This window comes from Ambystoma mexicanum, chromosome 10 (assembly GCF_040938575.1).
Source record: "Ambystoma mexicanum isolate Mex_15411 chromosome 10, UKY_AmexF1_1, whole genome shotgun sequence".
NCBI lineage: Eukaryota > Metazoa > Chordata > Amphibia > Caudata > Ambystomatidae > Ambystoma > Ambystoma mexicanum.
In genome coordinates, this window is record NC_090932.1 from 1586948301 (window position 1) to 1586972778 (window position 24478).

Genomic DNA, 24478 nt, shown 5'->3' on the forward strand with positions numbered 1-24478 from the left:
TCCTTCTCATATGGGCCAATTCATGAAGAAGTAACAATAACTTTCCCTTGACCTAAACCTAGAGAGGGCTATTACATTCACTAAGACTTTATTTAGTAACTCTGCATTACTCCTGACTTATCTGACTTACATGTAGTAAGGCAGACTTTCTCATAGTAACTTATTTGTGGGCCAAATAACCCAGTTTTACGTCAAAGGTAAGTCAAAGTTTCTCAAAGTAATTGAGTATCGGCCTCATAATCTCTGACTATGCATACAGCTGAGGGAGATGAAGGGGCCTGTACTGTATAATTCCTCTGCATTAAATTCTGCTCAGCACATGATATAGTTTGTGAACGGTCCTGTAGCACTGTGGGTATGTCTTTGGTGGAGGAACCCAGCTGAGCGTCCTAAGTAAGTATCAGAACTAACACTGCGTATCTCTTCTTGAGAAGGGTTCTTTGTATGTGTGCTGATTTTCTTTTTTATCTTTTGACTGTCTAAACTACTGTGACATTAGCATGAGGTTTAATGATTCATATTAATTCTTCAGGCCATATTTTTTTGTGAATGTGTAATTTTGTCATGAGATTGCTATCTCCTGTAACCATTAAGTTAGCATGCCATGAATTGTAAAGGGTGGCATGCGCTCACAGATTTAGATCTATCCTCTTCCATTTATATTTTAAAGCAATGTTCTGGGTCATAGCTATTAGTTTGTAGGGCTTTCCTTTTAATAGCCTAAGATTCCCCTCACTTATTCAGCACCACAAATAATATGCATTACAAATTTAAATGAAATGCCATTATAGTAGGCTTCATTCAGTCAGATTGCAGGTCATTTCGTTCAATGAATGGTCATCGAATGTGTGCTGCAGAACTCTGATTTTCTTTTAATGTTTTTTAACGCCATAGCCATTTTACACATTAATTATAATCAAAATAGAGATGTCATCTAAAAAGTGTTTTCTTTATGTTTGTGCAAAAGTGTGAACATTGCTTTAGATCTATACAATGTTTCTACAGCATCCACAAAATCCTTAAATCACGATATACAGGTATCTTAAGAATTTCTCTGAATATCTATATGAAAATAAAGAAAAAATATGTATCTATACTTCCTCCCAGTGGGGTATATATAGTTGCCACTTTGAAATCAGCATCCATAAAAGGCCTTATCACGAACATTTATACAGTGTAAATATGAAATTTGTTTGAATTTAGAAAAAGATCCAAAAGCAAGCCAAGCTCCCAAGAGCGCAATTTTAAAATAGTCTTGCAAGGTAGTTTATTTCACAAAGATAGATGTCATTTAGCAGCTTTGTTTACCTCAGGTTTTTGCAGAACCCTGTTTGAATTTGAGGGGTATGTGAATATTATTAAGTGTTTACAGGCTATCTTTATTCAAAGGTTCAATTTTATTAATTGGGCATGTTTAGGGTTCAGACGTTTCTATTAGTGAATATATATATAAAATATATTAATTCAGGATTGTTTTAGGTGCTTAGATAATATGGAATCGTGCGAAGAGGAAACCTCCAATCTGTATTATCTAAAATATTTTCACTATGTCAGCAGACTCTTTAATTTACCACATTTACTCGAAACATGAAAAGAAATATAGTAAACACATTTGGGCCTGATTCACAGAGTGTTTTCCAATGGGATTGCACCGTTATACAAGGCTTCTGTGAATCAGGCCCTTAATTGTATGTTATGCAATAAACACAGTATAGGAAAGAGTCAAATAAATGTTGCCCTACCGCAAACATATTTAGATAATATGGACTGTGACAAAATCTGTTTGCTCCATTAAATATAATGTGAGCATTTGCTCAATTTTTAGCACTGGTGCAAGTGTTAGATAACATGGACCTTGGTGGTAATATACATTTCCCAAATTCTCTGACTTCAGCATAGATCCCTTCCTCATTTCCTTAACTTACCCTTGTACAGATATTAATGCAGGAAGAAGGTTTAGTACAATCATGTCACCTCAATGGGGGTGAGGTAGAGTATTTGCCTTTTCTGGTTATCTGAGCATTTTATAATTCCCCTTTATTCAATGTACAATTTTGTTAATGCAACTAAAAAATTTGTATTGAATAGCACTGAGTGCCACAACTTTCAGCTACATCAAAGCTGTAAACAAAAAGGTGTTGCCATCCATTGGCGTAGATTTCACTGAATACAATTTCAACTAAGGAGAAGTAATCAAATTTATTTGACCAAAATAGGTAGGTAATGTGGTACTTGTATATTGCATAATAAGTCGGGTGTGTGGGAAGGGCATACATTAGGGTATGGAGCGGTAAGAGAGGTCTGTGGGGGGGTCCCCCCCGCTTCATAAAGAGAAAAAGTAGAACAAGTAAAAAGTGATTTTCATTTTTGGAGTAAAAAAATTCTGTCACTTCATTAGGTAAAATATTTTCGAAACCATCATATAAATCTGTTGCGGTCACCTGGTTCAATGACACCTACCGTAACAATCTTTAGCATTTAGAGAACGCTTGAACCCACCAATTTTCAAGCCTCTGTCCTGAAACTTTAACTGAGATTTCTGCAGCAGGTACTTTAACAAGCCCTACAATTTCACTAGGCTATGCCATTATTCCCAGTCCACGTGGTCAGTAATAAGCTATTAGCTTTCCAAGTGGCAGCAATTAAGGTTATATGTGGTATATAGCAAGAGGCCATTGAATGGGAGCAGAAGAGACTAGAAATTGGTGGCAGAATGGTAGGTGTCAAAAAGGAATACAGTGTTATTGAAGCCAAGTGGAATGAGAGAGGGGAGAAGACATACAAGGAAAGATGATTCAGTTAATAGGTTGCTAGAGAGAAAGGAAGCCAAATTAGATTGATAAAACATTGATGTTTGGAGAAATATTCAATAATTGTGCTTATGTAGAACATAGAAGTACAGTCACAATTGCAAGAAGGAGAGAATAAGGAGGGGAGGTAAGTAGAATAGAGATGTTTGAAAAATATAAAGGTTGCATGGAATAGAGATTCAGATAAAGAGATACATGGATAGCATACATAATGTTTTTATTTGAAAAAAACACGAATTTATTTTGGGTACTGCAGTTTAGCCTACAAATATCTATCAAACTATAAACTATATTAAAGTTTTAAATGTCATGACAGTCGGGCCTTATGAAGTACGTAATCCACTAATGAAAGAAAATCCCAAATCTGTAGCTGAGTTGTTGACCCCTGTTTCGAATGTTTAATATGCTCCCCACCTCAATCAAATACTTTAAGGTTGGAAAGTGGGTATGAAGATCAATTACTTAAATCTTGGAATAGTGGACAACTTTGCGATGATTGCTCTTCAAGATGCTGCAGTGAAGATTTTCTTGAAACCTCCACTGATTCATTTAACTTGATGGAGGGAAACAAGTAAACCTATTTGCCACAACATTGCTTGGTTTGGCGAAAGGAACATTTTAGCAATATAACCAATAACCCTTAAGCTTCTTGTACTCAAAAACACTCAAACACAACAAAAGGTCATTATATTGATGCTTTACAGAGTTGTCTTTGGCAATTGATAAAGTTTATATGTGTGTACATTGATAGAGACTTTCACATTGGGGGCTACCACAAGCACTACTACCCCTCATAATAGAATTACAGTCAAAGAAATGGACTAGGGTTGGACAGGCAAAGGGTGGTGGACTATTAGAATAATCATTGTACGAAACTAAACAGGGGCTGCTTATAAAGTAACTCCACAATTTTATAACATCTGATCGCATTGAGGCATTGAAGGATAATCAGACAAATTGGTTCTATGTGAAAATGTACCCTGCAAAAAGGTTGCCAGGTAATCGATTATTTTCCGTGCACCCCTAAAAGCATCCCCCACATATTCTAGGATGGGTATTATAATCCTATTCTAACTCCAGTGCTTGATTTTCTTGCGAGTACACATTTGGGGAAATATTGCAACCTGGTAACATTTTCCCAGGTGACTTTATCAATGGATACCCAAAACTGATATTCCTTATATTGGAAGTCACAGACTCTCTTATTTCTCTTTCACAGATGACACAGGCATCTTTGATGTAATGCACTTAGCTGTGAGGTGTTCTGTAGACCAATTATATGGTTATCTAAATTGACATAACATAATGTTCAATACCAGAGAAAAAAACAATCACAATTTTAAATTGCAAAAGAAAAGATCCATCATCAATATCATGTGAATTAACAAGCGCTCATCTCAGTAACAAAATAAACTTATTTGGGATTTATAGTAGATCAAAATATAAACTCGACTCAAGGTTTGAAGAGAGATTTGGCACCAACTTGGAAACCACTGAGTGAACTTTATGAACTAAAACTAGTCCTGCTATAAATACATAGAATAGGTGCAGAATAATATAATGAAAATATGAAATCTAGTAAACAAATTGAAGGTTTGGTGTTGAAAAGGAAATTACACATATTAAATCTTTTAGTATGGAAAATATTACACTTTAAATATAATCACTAATATAAACTTACAAAATGAGGTTGCATTTATGTAGTTTTGGGACGTTTTCAAATATTCCAAAACAGAGACCAAAGACTATTATTCTGTGAATTTAATGCAGATTTTAGCCACGGAGGAAAGACGTAAACAATGATTACTTTAGGGAGAGCAGAAAGGATAGCCCGACCACATTCTTGAAATCTGGAACAATTATTGGCATTTCAATGCTACTGATGGCTCTAGATAGATATGCTTTCAGTAAGAAAGGCTAAATACGTTCTGATTTGGAATTATATGGGTCTGGGATGGCAGATAATTGTGAATATGAACTACAATAAAAAATAAATCCCCATTAATCCCAATTAAGAAATTAGAAGCAGACAGACTTCCAATGATCACTTATGTTTTAAGTCAATAAGAGTAATATTGTGGGTTACGAATAAAAGACTTTCCAGAATATGGATCTGTTTCTGTATTTATGCCACGTTTAGCAATGTTATGAAATCAGTCCTTAAACTTTAATAGAAATTCCTAGAGAAGGTTAGACCTGCCTGGCAATGTACCATCCAGTCAAAATGATGACTATGAATCGGCAAGGATATGCACATCTGCATTCCACGTTTTCTGTGAGGGCTATTTTCTGTTGCATAGTTTAGTACTTCTTATCTTTGGGAATGCACACATAAAGCCTGCAGTCATGACAGATGCCTTGTATCTTAGATATGGGAAAGGTGTGGAGATAAACACACAATCCTCAAAGCTTATACAGATCTATGGGACCATTAGGAAAAGCTCAGATGGACACATCAGTACAATCAATATGGTGCCACACATGAACAATTTGAGTGCAAAAAGAGACACTGCTTACACTGCTAATGGTCAGTTCATTTCAGCGGCCAATCTACCATCAGACAACAAAACTGCCCTTATCTGTCTCAGTGTGAAGGTCTGCCCGTTCCTGTAGATAACAAAGGCCACCAATCAATGAGAGGTACTTTGCATTTCATATGTCACATCTCTCTAAAAATCTGATTTATTGCCAAAGAGTAGCCTAGCAGTTCCTCACTGTATGTAGAAACCCACAAAAGCAGCACTTTGGAATACTCAGGCCCATCTCATCCAGTGAATCCACAGGTAGACAGACAAGGAGTGATCAATGAATAACAAAGTAAGGTGCAGCTTGAACCGTCTCACTCATTTTACTTATTCCAGGAGACAGAGCTGGAGCTGGACTTCAAACACAAGCCCAAAACTGCACATGTGTAATTCATCAATGATTTCAACATTTGTCCCATATCTGATATCTCTGGTGAGCTAGGCTTGATTTGATGTTTAAAGTGTCAGCATCTTCTTTGATCCAGTAGCCATGTTTTAGCTCACTGACATCTTATATCTACATAAGTCAGAGTTCAGTGTAGAAACAAGTGTATTATCTTGTCAGTAGAAATTGGTGTTCCCCCTATCATGACACTGTTAGTTCATTTAAAAAACATTCTTTGGGCTCAGGATTCACTGCATGTGAAGGAGGTCACAGAGAAGGATTTTTTCTCCATATCCCAATGCTTAATGTGTCTTAATGAATTCACATTTGTCATGTGTATGTCTATGAAGAGAGGTCTCAATCAGAGATCAGTGGATTTCTACTTGCCACTGGACTTAGCTGACCCACCATTTTGCCAAGGATGATCTTCCTTAATCAAAGGGTATCCCCTGAAGTCAGATTGATAGGTTGTCTGCAGACACTACCTGGTGCTGCAGAATGGGCTGGTGATGTGTTTTTATACAGCCATACAACACAGTGGTGGATGTTCGGTGGAGGAACCCAGCTGAACGTCCTTTGTAAGTAAGACTGTCTGTCTTATTCTATCACTCTTAAATGGCTTTATTATTGTTTTGAGTATTCTTCCTACGAAGTTAACAGATTATTCACTTTTACTGTACATGTGTAATTACCTCATCTGCAGAACCAATTTATGCCAAAAATACATTTATTTTGTATATCACTAATCATAGGTTGTGCTGCCCTCATGTTTCCAAAGAATATTATCATTCTCAATAGCATGATATTGTGTGTTCTCGAAAGGGAATCTTTAGTTCTGTGCCACTCTCATAATTATCTTTCCATTCTTGGCACCATCTAGGCAGCCTGAGATTGTCATTACTTTGAAAAAGCCACAATAGAGATTATATCATATACTTATAATTGTAACAACATCATTCACTTTCACTGTGCATATTTACATATATGTCCCAATGATATATAAATAGCATTTACATTGGGAACAATAAATTGCATTTGATCCTCGGGAACCAGATGAAACATCTTTCACTGAATTGTGAGGGTGGTTTCATGTGTTATACGTTAAAAGAGCAGCCATTAGGACTGAGGCATTGTTTTAAATGCTGTCTTCAATGTATACAAGGGCAGAGTTACTTATTGATAAAATGGCACCAGGTAGATGTGTTTGCAGGTCTACAATGAATTATTGAAGTTTGAATACAGACCTTCAGTCACATGCAAAGACCCCTAAAGGCGAGCAGCAATGACTATTAAAGAGGGACCGCTGTGATCTGTGATAGGATCTATTCACAGGGAGGATTGATTTGGGAATTGCAAAGCTCAACAGATGGTTATATAGTCAGAAGGCAAATAGATATGTATGGAATATTTTAAAAATAACATTGATGCAAACACCGGCTATTATTGTAATGTTTATTAAAGGGATTTCTGAGGAGATCTTTGTTCAACTCTCATATCATAAGCTTTGATTACTCAGTCTTTAACCAGTACAGGTTGATAAAAAAATTACCATTAATCTGGGAAACAGTGACACATGTTACATTCAAAATTACAGATCTGTGGTTGCTATTCAAAGGAATCTGCTATTGGATTTAAATTGAAAATAGTGAACACAGCTCCATGCAGCCCAGGGATATTTAGGTCTGGTACTCAGGAACTACATCACCTTTCTTTGTTTTCAGAACTTCCACACAAAAAAACATTTTGAATGCCATGATTCTGAATGTGAGTTCTCTCCAGAGTTACTGGTTATCCCAAGCACAAGCTCTAGACTTATAGACCCCTGATTTGGCAATGTGCTGCACTCTATCAAGCTTTGATCATGCAGAAAAAGATGCATACAATTCCTATAGTGTCTAGTTGTGCCTACTGCACACCTTCCTTAAGAAACTGTACCCCCATATGATTTGTATCTACTTTATCTGCTGTATTGCACATGGTCAGGTTTGTGTACAGCCCTGTGACACTGTGGGTATGTCTTTGGTGGAGGAACTCAGCTGAGCGTCCTATGTAAGTATCGGAAGTAACATTGTACACCACTCTTTCTTCTCGTTTTATTTTGTTCTTTTTTTTATCATTTCTTTATCGAAAGTGTGCAGGCACATTGATAGGATATTTAAAAGTTAGTATAGGTATCATTGTATCCTAGCTCATTGCTGTTTTGCAATGTTCATTTTTATATATGGTTTATTTTATTTGTTAAAGTGCAGACTTAGATCCAAAGCAGTAGAGCAAGGTTTGGGTAGCCAGCATTTGGGTTTGCATCTTTTAACAGTAGCTCTGAACTGTGAGTTGCATTATGTGCATCCTTTGTGAAATTGTAGAATTTGGGGGCATTTCGAGACGTTACTAGAATGGAGATCCAAAGTGTGGGTGTGTGACAAGAGAATGATTGTTGCGTGTTCCTCTCTTTATGTACTAGAAAGATAACTGCACAGATAAGATCTGTGCAGTTAGCTTTCCATCATTCATCTAAAATAATATTAGCTTAGCTTTCAATTGTGAAATGGTGATAGGGTAGAAACAGTAGTACAGGATGAAACAACTTTGATCGAAATGTGAGCGGCAGCTATCTCATTGCTAAAGTTAGAGAATAGTGCGTTACAATTAAATCAAAAGGTTATTGAACTATAAAGTAAATAATTACTCTTCATTGTGACCAAACCATCCCATTATAGTGCTAGTTCACTTTCCCTAGCCATGTGTGTACTAAGTAAATTTGAGTTCAAGCCCCCTTGTTTTATGTGATTTATAAACCGGGTTTTAGATTATTGCTCAATTTAAAGAAGTTTAAGATCACAAATCTTTTTTCAGCACACTCATTTTAAACACATTTCGCTGAGTTCTGATGAATTGCCACTCTTCTGCAATTTAAACTTAAGCTAAACCCCTAACTTGTTTGCCAGTTAAGCATTCTGCATGTTGTACAGTCAATCAATGCAGTGAGATTCCTTGATAAAGCACCATGATTCCTTTTCAAGGTCAACATGTATGCTGCAAATTCATTCCATACCACTTCTGTACCACAGTACTGTAGAAAAGGGTATCAGCCAAGAAAGGAGTTGTATATATTAAATTACCTCTGACAATTGCAAATTGTGATCTTGTTTATTGGTTTTGTTGAGGTCAGGGTATATTTCACCCACCTTTTATAATAAAATTTGATTTGATATGACCAATTAGTTTACAATTCACAGCAGTGACATTGTGCAGGACCTTGCTGTACATGTGAGATGTGTACACTGAAGTCCCAATGTACATTAATTGCCTTTTCATTTAGTAATATAATGTTCCTCTAAGGCCATTAGTAACTTCTTATCTTCTCTAACTATTCTCCAGTTCTCCTACCTTTCAAAATAGGAAACGCTTAATAAAGGACTAAATACTCACAACAAATGTTATATAAACTATTTCACATTAACATTTCCATCTTAAGTATAACTTATTTATAATAATATGGAATAGATAATGTCAGTGCAAACAACATTTTAAATAAATTAAAATCTGACTTCTTAAGTTTGAAAATAAAGTCACGGTTTCTGATGTTTGTGGCATTTTTCTGTCAGAAAACTGTGTCTAGTATTTTGTAATTTCAGAAATGTGAAACAGAAAATGTGAAGAAATAGGTATTATAATTGGTCAATTTTAAATGTACATACATTGTACAAGATTCGGCCACACCAGATCTAACTCATTAGTCAGCTTTAGTGTATTGCTGATTTCAAGATGTGATCTCAAAGATGAGACTTGTTGTAGTCTCTAAATTAAGCCTAAATTCACCTGTAAACTCATAAATTCTCACTTTGATAGTTCAAAGGCACCATTCTACTCAGTAAAACTATAAGAAATGCTAAATTACATTGCCAATTTTATTATAGTGCTGTATGATAATCTATGTAGATGACAGGCTGCTTTAGGGGACTCAATGGGCAAGTATAAAAGTCAAACTACAAGCAGTGGATCTTTGGAGCATTCAAGGAGCCCTGGGTAGAATTAGGCACCTTAATAATCAAAAATAATACTTAAAAAATGGTACTGTGAATAAAGATGATTTCTGGACACAGGTAATGAAAAACACACAATTAAGGTAAGGCAGAGCTCCTTGGAGTAAAAACATCTTCAGATTACATATTATTAATGTATACAAATAATTGTGAATTGTCCAAAGAGATAAAATCCATAATTCATAACAATCTTCAAATATCTGTAGCCATAGGGATAATTATAGGGAGTAGTAAATCAATCCAATACGGATGGTCGCGAAGACAAGAGTGTAGACGTTACACATTCTACATCAAAAATGTACATATGCACATTAAAAGTTCTATCCACATATCATGGAACTTTAAAATATCCTGGGAGACCTCTTCTTTCTCATAATACATTCTAGATGTGGAGAGCAAAGATTGGACACCAAAGAATGTTTTAAACCACAAAAAAGTAAACTGCAATAGAATTTGCATGCATTTATTCCAAACTGAATGTCTGCTCATACAATTGTCCAAAGACAAGCTACAACTATATTTTTTACAAAACCTTTTAGGGAAATAATGACATTTTTTCTGGGAGACAAGAAACACCTTTTGCAAAATTGACTTCTGTAGAGACTAATATTGTGAAAAGACTCAGAAGAATTCATATTGAAAATGGTTCTTCTTTGAGTCCGTCCTTTTCCATTTTTAAAGAGGTACTTCTCTCCAAGAACAAGGCCATCCATTCATTTGGGAAGATAATGAAAGGATGTACTGTTTATTCAGCACCTCGAAAGGCCCAGTGATGCAGCACACCACCTCCACCATAGCTGAACTCTGACAAGTCAATCAGTCATCCTATTGAGAGAGTAAATCAAAAGCATCCTTTTTAATTACAGACTGTGATCTAATACTGGGATATTACCTTCAGCTTTTGAACAGTAAGGCCCCATTCCCATGGAGTCCCCTATGACTATGACTCCATGGGAGTGGGAACACTGAAGCACTAACAGTGCCGGTGCTTCATTGAATTATCTGCCAGCAGGAGCCTGAACTACCAGCAGTCAGGCCTGCCAGTTGTTCAACCCGGCTACCGGCAGACTCAGAGTATACCGGTCTGGAAAAAGTGCTTGTAACCCTTGTAACAGGCACCTTTTTCATGCTCGTAATGAGGGCCTAGTCTTCATAATCAAGCAAAGACTTAATTGGCATTGTGCCATCACAGATGGTCTCCCACAATGAATCCTTCTAGGGGTGCATGAGGTGACCTAATGTGAACTTCTAGATATATTTGCTCTGCTTCGCCCTCTTCTTGAAATCAATAGAGAATTTGACCCCTGCATATTTACCTGTTTTCTTAAGTGTTCCTCTAGATATACTCTAACTTTTAAGTGCAGATGCAAGTACATAGGTATTAAAAGTGACGCCCATATTATAAAGGTCTCCTTTATATGGTAATTCCAAAGCCATATTTAAAATTGCAAATGAGATGGCATTACAGGCTTGCAGCGCCTAAAAAGGGGAAGCCAAAATACCTGCTATGGCAAAACATTTAAATGCACAGTGTGGGGTAAGTGATGAAGTTCACCCATTACCTGGAGGTGTTTGTTGATTTTTGTGATGTGGACCAAAGAAGGTGCCTGGCCTCATCCCTACTGCATAATACTGTAACCTACTCCTTAAAATTAAACAGTCAGACAGGTCTATCTCTTCACATTGACAGCAAATATTTAGGCCTTTTTGAATACATTGGAATCTCTGCAAGAAACATCTTGTCTAATAGTGTTGGAAGAGGCACTCAAGGAGTTATTCCCAAGGGCAGCGGTATACTCTGTCTTCCTCTGGTAAACTTTACCAAGCTTCCTATAGCATCTTCAAGAGCATTTACAATATCCAATCGAGATATAATCACTATGGTCACATTGGGACAAAGGGAAACATCAGGACAAGCCTAGAAATGTGACAGTGAGAACAACAGATCAGCTACATGAAGCCTTGATCTGCTGGTGACAAAGACACATGGATGTTTTTCTAATAGTGTTTTCTCTCGCATAGATTTACCTTGCAACCATTGTCTTCTAGCATAATTCTTGTTATCACTAAACTTGGATATGATTACTGCTGTTATTGTAATCAATTACTTTATTAATTTTGTTTCTCCAATAAATATTTTGAGATTGCTTATATTGCACATTTTTTAACACCTTTAAGGATTTGCATTCTTACCTTAAATACATTGCTCAGTTGTTCATATTGTTCATACCCCCATCATCCATTTCCCCCCACACATTGAGTCATGGACTCTGACTCCTCTACCAAAGTGTGGGACCTGGCTAATTGAGCCAGCTGAGCTTGGGAATTACGCAAGCTTGCTTGCAGCCGCACAGTCAGCCAGGGGTGCAAACAGAAATACTCCAGCTTTGATTCATGTATTCTTGAGAGCAACATACCCTCCTTTAACACCTTAAGCATATTTAACCCCGAATCATTTGAAGGCACAGGTGTACGTCACAGAGGCAGATGATAACAGAACATGGCTTAGAATTAGAAAAATCAATGTCCTTCATTAAGAGTTTGTGCTTGAAGCAGACAGAAATGAATGAAACCTGAATCTTGAATTGTATTCATTTAACTGCCTCATTCTAACAGTTGTAATTCTTTTCTTGCAGCCGGTGAGACCAAAAAACCTTCCATGAGTCTCTTCCCACCCTCTTCAGAGGCAGTCGATGCAAATAAGGGCACCCTGACATGTCTCCTGTCAGACTTTTATCCCGGATCTGTGACAGTGAGTTGGACGGCGGATGGGCAACCAATAAGCAGTGGAGTTGAGACAGCCAAAGCCACTAAACAGATTGAAAACAACCTGTACATGACCAGCAGTTACCTGCCTGTGACCTCTTTAGACTGGAACTCAAATAAAGTGTACGCCTGTCAGGCCACGCATGAGAGGGAGACCATTACAGCATCTGTGAGCCGATCTCAATGTGCTTAACCCTTCGTAAGCCAACTCGGGTCAGTGTCAAAGGGCTGTGCTGGAGTAGGCATCAACGCAGTAGGATTTAAATATGGTGAGATGTAATAGTGACCAACCTGCCAACTAATCCTGGGGAATGCCCCCAAATGCTGTTAGAACACTCTGCTTCCTGAACTGAAGCTTTGCTCTGTCTCTATCTGATGTCATTCCAGGCAAGTGATTGATTGGTGTGTTATATCATTATATCCAGCCAGATATGACTTATTTGGAATATTTCACTGTCATCACTAGATAGCGCTGGGATTGGTCTTCTGCCTTTTTATGTAATGTGTTCATTTTTCGACCAATAAAATATGTATCTTCATCATCCATTGCGTTATAGAGTTTAGTCTTCATTTTTTAGTTTCTCTAATGGTTTACACAGCCTCGTCTTAGCTCAGATAATACAGCTTGCATTGCACAGGCTTTTCATTTCCTATTTTTGATGACACTCTTTCATCCATCATTCTGACAATTTCCATTCATCTATGGGTCAACACCAAGCAAACTAGTTGCATATATTCACTCACCCATAGTAACATAATAGAGAATAGCATCTCCTTAAATGACAATGTAAATATTCATGAATGAAATGTGGATCAACAGATGTCTGAGGTGGTGAATTGCTGAATGGTTTCCCTATAGCTTTTCTGGGAATTGGCAGTTCAGTGTGCATATTGATGTGGGCCGGCATTGTTGGAAGGAGAAATTGTCATTTGTTGGTGGACCTAGGGCTCTGCCACTGTATACATGTTGTGTTTGCTCTTTGGATAGATTTCTAGATGAACATTGGGTTCGTTATCGCATAATTTCAATTTCCTGAGAATTGTGTCACAAATATTACATGTATCAGACATGTCCCACACAAGAATACACATTTCCAAAAGGTATTTATTAGAACAAATCAAAAACAATTCTGTAAGGGCTAAAATGGTGCATGAAAGTAATTCAAATGGGATCAAGATGGTCATGCACCAAATAGTGCATGAAGGAATCTCAACTGAGACAATATTTTGGGCTGTGCACTTACAGTTATAAATAAGATGTCGATATTAAGTATAACATCCTCTTTGAAGGGTTCATCTATAAAGGAATTCTCTGACATTCAGATTTCTTGTTCGATGTTCCTGTGCAGCAAGCGGAAGGTGTGCTGAGGTTACCAGAAGGTGGTGACAGAATTGGTGCAGCCAAAGTGAATTAGAGTGACATTGACTGCAGGTGGTAAGAGGTATGTGAGAAGAAGATTGAAAAGGACTTGCATGTACTTTTCCGTGTTCTTCTTCTACCATATCTCATGGCAAAGAGAACGTGGAGTCAAGGATTAATGATGCAATGTTGATATCTGGAGGAATACGAGCTAAATGTAAATGATCTTGTCCACAGAAGAGTACAGAGAAACTTAAGAGAAATTGACAGAATAAGAAGTGGATATTAATGGTATGAAGAGGTGTGTGAAATTGAAAAGATAACTGGAATAGAGAAATATCTCAAATGTAAATGAAATTGAGATATGTGTGTGGGGACAAAATAGATAAATGCATCTGGGAGGAATAGAAAAGGAAATGTGTAAAGTAGTATGAGAGGCCAACAACATATCACGATTATGAAGAAGGTTAAAATAGATATGCATAGACAACACATAGGTAGCTCATTAATTGAATAGTTGTAGATGAATTAGAGTTTGTCTTAAGTGAAGGAGAGATTGGGAGGATGGGCAGAGACCATGTAATTATTGCACAGGAACTGGTGACTTTCAGCATTTTATGGAGATTATTTGAAGTGCAGTGTCAAGAACATGTGAGAAAAGGCATACAAATACAAAAAGGGACATTCTCTCTACAAATGCATCCCTCACTGAGCACAGGAACACTGTGGACTCACTGAGGCACAGGGCAGTCAATAATGATATCCTCTGGGTAATAGCAAACATGTGCAGCTAAGGTGTTCATTATAAGGGCGTTTCCACATTCTGATTCTTCAAGACCCTGAACGAACTCTCTGGCATGCTTGACTAACCCACTGATTGCAGCGTTAAGCAGTGATTTCAAATGAGATGTTAAAGGCATCAGAAGACTCTTATCTGCCCAATTTCCCACTCTAGGATTATATAATTGGTTAATGAATAAATAAATTCGAGCAGACAGGTTTTAAATAATTGCCGACTTTTTGAGATATTGAGGTTTACAACATCATAACAACAGTCCTTACATTTTAATAGAAATTCATAGAGAGGGATGCAAACACCTGGCAATGAGCTATCTAATCAACTTGATGACCACAAGCATTCATGAATAAGTAGTTCTGAATGCTATATGGGTTGTGAAGGATCATTTGAATAACTTGGTTCAGAAATATGTATCTTTTGTAAGCCTGCTGGATGCATTATACATTTTATGCAAGAAATATTTAGAGGGAAATCCCTGGTTACCTAGGGCACATGTAACTAAGAAATCATCAGGAGAAGCTCAGATGGGCACAGGAGAACATGCAAATGTTGTCTTACAGAAACTATGTGAGTACAAACAATTAAAATGTTACCACTGTCGATGGCAACGGAGGAGGGCAACTTCATCACAACTGTCAATTAAGTATCAAACAACAGAGCTGTCCTTGTTTGCCTCAGTGTACATGGTGTTTAGCAGATCACTTCTCTCAAAAAGTTTGATATATTGTAAACGTTACCTGAGCATTTTCTTAACACTCAATGGTATCTCCCTTTATGAGCCCAGGCAATGGATTTGGACATCTGGTCTGTGGCAGGGTGAACTGAGTTCATGCTACATATGTGCAATCTCATACAATCAGCACTATTGGATGCTCACGTCCAACTCATCCAGTGAAGAAACAGTCAGATAGACACAGAGAGATCAATGAACAATGAAGTTAGGTGGAGCTTGAAAAGAAACCTTCACTCTCATCAACAATAGTGTCAACCAACCTACAGGAGACAAACCTGTAGAGGGTATGTCCAACAGAGAGTCAACAAATTAACATTTGTAATTCATCAACAATTGGATCATTTGGTCCAAATCTGACATCTCTGGTGAGCTTGAATTATTCAGATGTTTACTATGTCAACATCATCTTTGACCCTGTGGCTGCATTCTTATTTGCTCTCTGATATCTCGTGAATGCTGGGTCACACAAGGATAAATTCAGTTTTCTTTGTCATAAAATTAAACTGGTTTTCCCCAGCAAGAGACCACTTAATTACATATGCAGATGGATCGAATGTGTGGTTAATGAAGGTCCTTTGGTATCAGTAGCCGTTAAATGCCCTGAAGGACACAGAGAATGCCCCCATCTTCTTAATGTGCCTTAACCATTCACATTGATCATATAACTCCTCTGAGCTAGTCAATGAAGATGGATCTCAGTCAGAGATGAAAAAGAAGAGTGATCTGCTGATTTCTACCTGGCACTGGACTTAGATGATCCAGCATTTTGCACTCGCTGTCCCAGGAAGATATTCATGATAAGTTCTTCTGCACCACATAATTAATCAGAGTTCATCCCCTGATATAATATTGATATGATGTCTGCATACCTCCTGATGCTGGATGTCGCAGTATGGTCTGGAGGTGGTTTTTGTACAGATATGCACCACAGTGGTGGATCATCGGTGGAGGCACCCAACTGAACGTCCTTTGTAAGTAACACCCTATATCCACTTAATACACTTTGAAAAGTATTCATTGTAAACTAATTGTTATTTTAATATTCTTTTAAATATTATGCAGATTAATTTACCTGAATTTGTCAATATTACAGTAAATTGTGTGATTCCTCTACTGCATGAACAAGTTCAGTCCAATACACTTCTATATTATAAATCTTTATTCAGATATTGCACTGCTTCCATCTATTCACAGACGAATACATTTCTTAATACCATTTTTTTTTTTATTTCTGGAAGGAGGATATTTGAACTCTGTGTTATTATCTGCATTATATTTACATTCTTGCTCCCATCTAGTTGTTCTGAAATTGTATTTACTCTGACAATGCCACAATATTTGGGAAACATATACAGATGTGTAACTGTTAAAAAAAGCATAGTTCACTTTCACTAAATATATTTATACATATAAATGGAACACAGGTTTACAAAATGTTAAATAAGGTTATTATATTAGCCCTTTGTTGACGATTCAGTACAGAGATGGAATCACACATATTTACTAAATAATAATAAGATAACAGCACTTAGGACAGGGCAGTATACTTGCATTTACATCTATTACAACTGCAAAATAGTTGGTGACAATAAAAGTGTGATTGTTTGCAAAATGGCACAATTAGAGGACTAAGTGTTTTAGATTGTTCAGAAAACATTTGCACTTTAACCATGTAGGGAATAATGGTGAGATTAGTAGTTGTAATAGTTCAGAGTCAATGTATGTGTAGTTGTCATCATATGTGAGAACATAGCTGACTATAAAGGAGATACCAACACAAAAATGTATTGTATCATGACATTTTAAGAATTGATTAAGTGATCATGTTTTATGTCTATTGCATGTTTGTATTATTGACTTTTTAACGGGTACGCCTAAATAAAATAAAGTAGTATTATAAATGTCCCAATGTGATGTCAACCGCATTTATTTGGGAATCAATGTTTTCCTTCTCCTGACCTAGATGATATATATGCAATTGCATCTTGAGGAACTGCTTACTTATTATAATTACTAGATAACTAGAAGGTGTATGACTAGGACATTTTCTTAACAGTTTATGTATTAGTTCAGTATTGCAATGCACATCTGAAATGGCAATTCCGTGTTTCAAAATGTACTGTGGTAGCACTCTCGAAAAATGCCGTTATGCATGCAATTGTCATTGTTTAAGTACATTCTCTAAAAACATTACATTGAATGTCCTCTTGAAAGGGAGCAGAAAAGCAGCACGAATATGCTCGTTATAGCTGCAGACTCATTTAGGGAAAATGCTGCACCAGGTAGATACGATTGCAGGTCTGGAATATATTGCTGCAGTTTCAGATCTACCAATCTCACTGCCCAGACCTTTAAAGAAGTGTAACAAAGATGATGAAAGAAACAATCCAGTGATTGATGTGGGAATTGCCAAATTTAAAAGATGGTAATTTCTTCAGAAAGCTTAAGGATTCCTATGGAAGTCTTTAAAAAGTAACGATGAAGCAATCAGCTTGTAATAACGGAGTTATATGCAGTGTTTTCTGGAGATCTCTGTTGAACTCTGAAGTGATAAGCTCTGTTCACACAGAGTTTAACTGATCAAAGTTGATGCAAACATGACCATTTTGCTGCAAAATGGTGACAAGGGTTACCTTCAAAACTACAGAACTTTAATCCAGTGCAGCTGAGTGTTATTAAAAAAGCTGATATTGCATTTATATTTGAAAATATTTAACACTGGTCTGTATAGACCAGGGCGCTGCAAGATTTCCTCACAAAGCAGCAGCCTCCACCTTTTGCTCGCTCATGCATGAAGTGCTGTAGGCAGTGCTTACAACGCATGTAGTTCTGTATCCTCACAACACTGGATCACCATCCATTCTCTCCCATGCTTACAGTGCCTGACGGTGCCTGCAGATCTGTCTCTCGTGGTACTGCATCTCCACACACCCTGCTCATGCTTACAGTGCCTGACGGTGCCTAACATGCTAGGTACACTCACATTGCCTCAATCTCCATCCATACTGCCTCACTTTACCTGATGCGCTGTATCTTGGTGGTGATGGTTCTACATCCATCCTAGCTCATGCTTGCAGTTTTTGACTGTGCCTAATATGTTCTGTATACTCCTGTGCCTCTTTCTCCATCCATAGTACAGTGACTCACTGTGACTGTACCTGAATCTCAGTACCCCCATGATGATGGGTCTCTGTCCATCATAGCTCAAGCCTTCAGTGCCTGAAAGTGCCTAATCCTTTATATCCTCATGGTGATGGATCTACATACATTGTAGCACAGGTACAATGGTGCATCAGTGTGCCTGATGCTCTGTATACTAATTGTGATGAATTCAATATATTGCAGCTCATTTTGTTTCTGCAGTACTAAAATAATTCTGTTGGAATTTTGAGGCAATATTTGTATTATTTTTAACCATAAAACTCAGTTTTGAATCTGGGACCTTTTTACAGCACTTGCAATATTCTAAGGTGCAATCTATTTTATTTTACATGTTGACTGATCAGAGGTTCTCATTATAGTTGTAGAAATAAGCCTAAACAAAAATTAAGAAATTAAACTAATAATGTCTGTAACAAGGAAACACATACTTGTTGATTATAGTTTTGAGTTAAATGTGAAAAGGTATATTTTGAAATGTGTTCTTACAAGGAAATTTAAATACATCAAAAGTGGATCTGTAAGACAGACAATGTCACATTTTAATGAAAACATCTGTTTTTATTTTTCAAGACCAGATATCATAAGGAACCCTGCAAGTGGTAAACAATAATGGCATTTGGAAAGCTAATAGATTATAATTGAACAGATAGAGTAGGCTTAATGGAATAACCAAGTGAAATTGTGCAGTTTGTTAAAGTTTGTTAAAGTACCTGCTACTGAGAACGCTTTTAAAATGTTACCCTTGAGCAGATATTAATGCAGGAAGAAGGTTTGGTACAATCATGTCACAATCATGTCACCTCAATGGGGGTGAGGTAGAGTATTTGCCTTTTCTGGTTATCTGAGCATTTTATAATGCCCCTTTATTCAATGTACAATTTTGTTAATGCAACTAAAAATGTTGTATTGAATAGCACTGAGTGCCACAATTTTCAGCTACATCAAAGCTGTAAACAAAAAGGTGTTGCCATCCATTGGCGTAGATTTCACTGAATACAATTTCAACTAAGGAGAAGTAATCACATTTATTTAACCAAAATAGGTAGGTAATGTGGTACATGTATATTGCATAATAAGTGGGGTGTGTGGGAAGGGCATACGTTAGGGTATAGAGAGGGGTTAGAGAGGTCTGTGGGGGGTCTCCCCCCGCTTCATAAAGAGAAAAAGTAGAACAAGGAAAAAGTGATTTCCATTTTTGGAGTAAAAACAGTCTGTCACTTCTTCATTAGGTAAAATATTTTCAAAAAAAACATATAAATCTGTTGCGGTCAAATGGTTCAATGACACCTATCGTAACAATCTTTAGCATTTGGAGAACGCTTGAACCCACCAATTTTCAAGCCTCTGTCCTGAAACTTTAACTGAGAGTTCTGCAGCAGGTACTTTAACAAGCCCTACAATTTCACTAGGCTATGCCATTATTCCCAGTCCACGTGGTCAGTAATAATCTATTAGCTTTCCAAGTGGCAGCAATTAAGGTTATATGTGGTATATAGCAAGAGGCCATTGAATGGGAGCAGAAGAGCCTAGAAATTGGTGGCAGAATGGTAGGTGTCAAAAAGGAATACGCTGTTATTGAAGCCAAGTGGAATGAGAGAGGGGAGAAGACATACAAGGAAAGAGGATTCAGTTAATAGGTTGCTAGAGAGAAAGGAAGCCAAAGTAGATTGATAAAACATTGATGTTTGGAGAAATATTCAATAATTGTGATTGTGTAGAACAAAGAAGTACAGTCATAATTGCAAGAAGGAGAGAATAAGGAGGGGAGGTAAGTAGAATAGAGATGTTTGAAAAATATAAAGGTTGCATGGAATAGATATTCAGACAAAGAGATACATGGATAGCATACATAATGTTTTTATTTGAAAAAAACACTATTTTTTTGGGTACTGCAGTTTAGCCTACAAATATCTATCAAACTATAAACTATATTAAAGTTTTAAATGTCATGAGAGTCGGGCCTGATAAAGTACCTAATCCACTAATGAAAGAAAATCCCAAATCTGTAGCTGAGTTGTTGACCCCTGTTTCGAATGTTTAATATGCTCCCCACCTCAAGCAAATACTTTAAGGTTGGAAAGTGGGTATGAAGATCAATTACTTAAATCTTGGAATAGTGGACAACTATGCAATGATTGCTCTCCAAGATGCTGCAGTGAAGATTTTCTTGAAACCTCCACTGATTCATTTAACTTGATGGAGGGAAACAAGTAAACTTATTTGCCACAACATTGCTTCGTTTGGCGAAAGGAACATCTTAGGAATAGAACCAATAACCCTTAAACTTCTTGTACTCAAATACACTAAAACACAACAAAAGGTCATTATATTGATGCTTTACAGACTTGTCTTTGGCAATTGATAAAGTTTATATATGTGTACATTGATTGAGACTTGCACTTTCGGGGCTACCACAAGCACTTCTACCCCTCATAATAGAATTACATTCAAGAAATGGACTAGGGTTGGACAGGCAAAGGGTGGTAGACTATTAGAATAATCACTGTATGAAACTAAAGTGGGGCTGCTTATAAAGTAACTCCACAATTGTATAACATCTTATCGCATTGAGGCATTGAAGGTTAATCAGACAAATTGTTTCCATGTGAAAATGTACCCTGGAAAAAGGTTGCCAGGTAATCGATTATTTTCTGTGCACCCCTAAAAGCATCCCCCCACCGATTCTAGGATGGGTATTATAATACTATTCTAACTCCAAGTCTATAATATTTAGGGAAAGTGCTTGATTTTCTTGTGAGTACACATTTGGGGAAATGTTGCAACCTGGTAACATTTTCCCAGGTGACTTTATCAATGGATACCTAAAACTGATATTCCTTATATTGGAATTCACAAACTCTCTTATTTCTCTTTTACAGATAACACAGGCATCTTTGATGTAATGCCCTTAGTTGTGAGGTATTCTGTAGACCAATTATATGGTTATCTAAATTGACATAACATAATGTTCAATACCAAGAAAAAATCCATGATAAATATCATGTGAATTAACAAGCACTCATCTCAGTAACAAAATAAACTTATTTGGGATTTATAGTTGATCAAAATATAAACTCTAAGACTCAAGGTTTGAAGAGAGATTTGGCACCAACTTGGAAACCACTGAGTGAACTTTAGGAACTAAAACTAGTCCTGCTATAAACACATAGAATAGTTGCAGAATAATATAATGAACATATGAAATCTAGTAAACAAATTGAAGGTTTGGTGAAAAGGAAATTACACATTAAGAAATCTTGTACTATGGAAAATATTACACTATAAATATAATCCCTAATATAAACTTACAAAATGAGGTTGCATTTATGTAGTTTTGGGACGTTTTCAAATATTCCAAAACAGGGACCAAAGACTATTATACTGTGAATTAAATTCAGATTTTAGCCACGGAGGAAAGACGTAAACAATGATTACTTTAGGGAGAGCAGAAAGGATAGCCCGACCACATTCTTGAAATCTGGAATAATTATTGGCATATCAATGCTACTGATGGCTCTAGATAGATAAGCTTTCAGTAAGAAAGGCTAAACACGTTCTGATTTGGAATTATATGGGTCTGAGATGGCAGAGAATTATGAATATGAAATACAATAAAAAATAAATCCCCAGTAATCACAGATAAGAAATTAGAAGCCGGCAGACTTCCAATCATCACATACGTTTTAAGTCAATGAGAGTCAGATTGTGGGTTACGAATAAAAGACTTTCCAGAGTATGGATCTGATGCTTTACTTGAGCCACGTTTAGCAATGTTATGAAATCACTCCTTAAACTTTAATAGAAATTCCTAGAGCAGGTTAGACCTGCCTGGCAATGTACCATCCAGTAAAAATGATGACTATGAATCGACAAGGATATGCACATCTGCATTCCACGTTCTCTGTGAGGGCTATTTTCTGTTGCATAGTTTAGTCATTCTTATCTTTGGGAATGCACACATAAAGCCTGCAGTCATGACAGATGCCTTGTATCTTAGATATGGGAAAGGTGTAGAGATAAACACACATTCCTCAAAGCTTATACAGGTCTATGGGACCATTAGGAAAAGCTCAGATGGACACATCAGTACAATCAATTTGATGCCACACATGAACAATTTGAGTGCAAAATGAGACACTGCTTACACTGCAATGGTCAGTTCATTTCAGCGGCGGATCTACCATCAGACAACAAAATTGTCCTCATCTGTCTCAGTGTGATTGTCTGCCCTTTCCTGTAGTAAAAAAGCCCACCAATCAATGAGAGGTAGTTTGAATTTCATATGTCACATCTCTCTAAAAATATGATTTATTGCAAAAGAGTAGCCTAGCAGTTCCTCACTGTATGTAGAAACCCACAAAAGCAGCACCTTGGAATACTCAGGCCCATCTCATCCAGTGAAGCCACAGGTAGACAGACAAGGAGTGATCAATGAATAATAAAGTAAGGTGCAGCTTGAACCGTCTTACTCATTTTACTTATTCCAGGAGACAGAGCTGGAGCTGGACTTCAAACACAAGGCCAAAACTGCACACGTGTAATTCATCAATGATTTCAACATTTGTCCCATATCTGATATCTCTGGTGAGTTAGGCTTGATTTGATGCTTAAAGTGTCAGCATCTTCTTTGATCCAGTAGCCACGTTTTAGCTCACTGACATCTTATATCCACATAAGTCAGAGTTCAGTGTAGAAACAAGTGTATTATCTTGTCAGTAGAAATTGGTGTTCCCCCTATCATGACACTGTTGGTTCATTTAAAAAACATTCAATGGGCTCAGGATTCACTGCATGTGAAGGAGGTCACATAGAAGGAATGTTTCTCCATATCCCAATGCTTAATGTGTCTTAATGAATTCACATTTATCATGTGTATGTCTATGAAGAGTGGTCTCAAACAGAGTTGTTGAAAAATAGAGATCAGTGGATTTCTACATGCCACTGGACTTAGCTGACCCACCATTTTGCCAAGGATGATCTTCCTCAATCAAAGGGTATCCCCTGATGTCAGATTGATAGGTTGTCTGCAGACACCAAGTGGTGCTGCAGAATGGACTGGTGATTGTTTTTGTACAGCCATATAACACAGTGGTGGATGTTCGGTGGAGGCACCCAGCTGAACGTCCTTTGTAAGTAAGACTGTCCGTCTTATTCTATCACTCTTAAATGGCTTTATTATTGTTTTGAGTATTCTTCCTTTGAAGTTAACAGATTATTCACTTTTACTGTACATGGGTAATTTCCTCATCTGCAGAACCAATTTCTGCCAAAAATACATTTATTTTGTATATCACTAATCATAGGTTGTGCTGCCCTCATGTTTCCAAAGAATAATATCATTCTCAATAGCATGATATTGTGTGTTCTCGAAAGGGAATCTTTAGTTCTGTGCCACTCTCATAATTATCTTTTCATTCTTGGCACCATCTAGGCAGCCTGAGATTGTCATTACTTTGAAAAAGCCACAATAGAGATTATATCATATACTTATAATTGTAACAACATAATTCACTTTCACTGTGCATATTTACATATATGTCCCAATGATATATAAATAGCATTTACATTGGGAAGAATAAATTGCATTTCATCCTCGGGAACCAGATGAAACATCTTTCACTGAATTGTGAGGGTAGTTTCATGTGTTATAAGTTAAAAGAGCAGCCATTAGGACTGAGGCATTGTTTTAAATGCTGTCTTCAATGTATACAAGGGCAGAGTTACTTAGGGATAAAGTGGCACCAGGTAGATGTTTGCAGGTCTACAATGAATTATTGCAGTTTGAATACAGATCTTCAATCACATGCAAAGACGCTTAAAGGAGAGCATCAAAGACTATTAAAGAGAGGCTCCAGCGATCTGTTATAGGATCTATTCACAGGGAGGGTTGATTTG

General features: G+C 36.9%; 1 long non-coding RNA gene across 1 annotated transcript in view; it reads left to right on the forward strand.

The window, feature by feature from the left end:
* The first annotated feature begins 259 nt into the window (after nt 1-259).
* LOC138492633 (uncharacterized) overlaps nt 260-24478 on the forward strand; it is a 30499-nt gene continuing 6280 nt past the window's right edge. The window contains exons 1-2 of the long non-coding RNA XR_011276232.1: nt 260-393; nt 12400-16392. This is a non-coding gene — a long non-coding RNA (uncharacterized lncRNA). The remainder of the gene's footprint in view (nt 394-12399; nt 16393-24478) is intronic.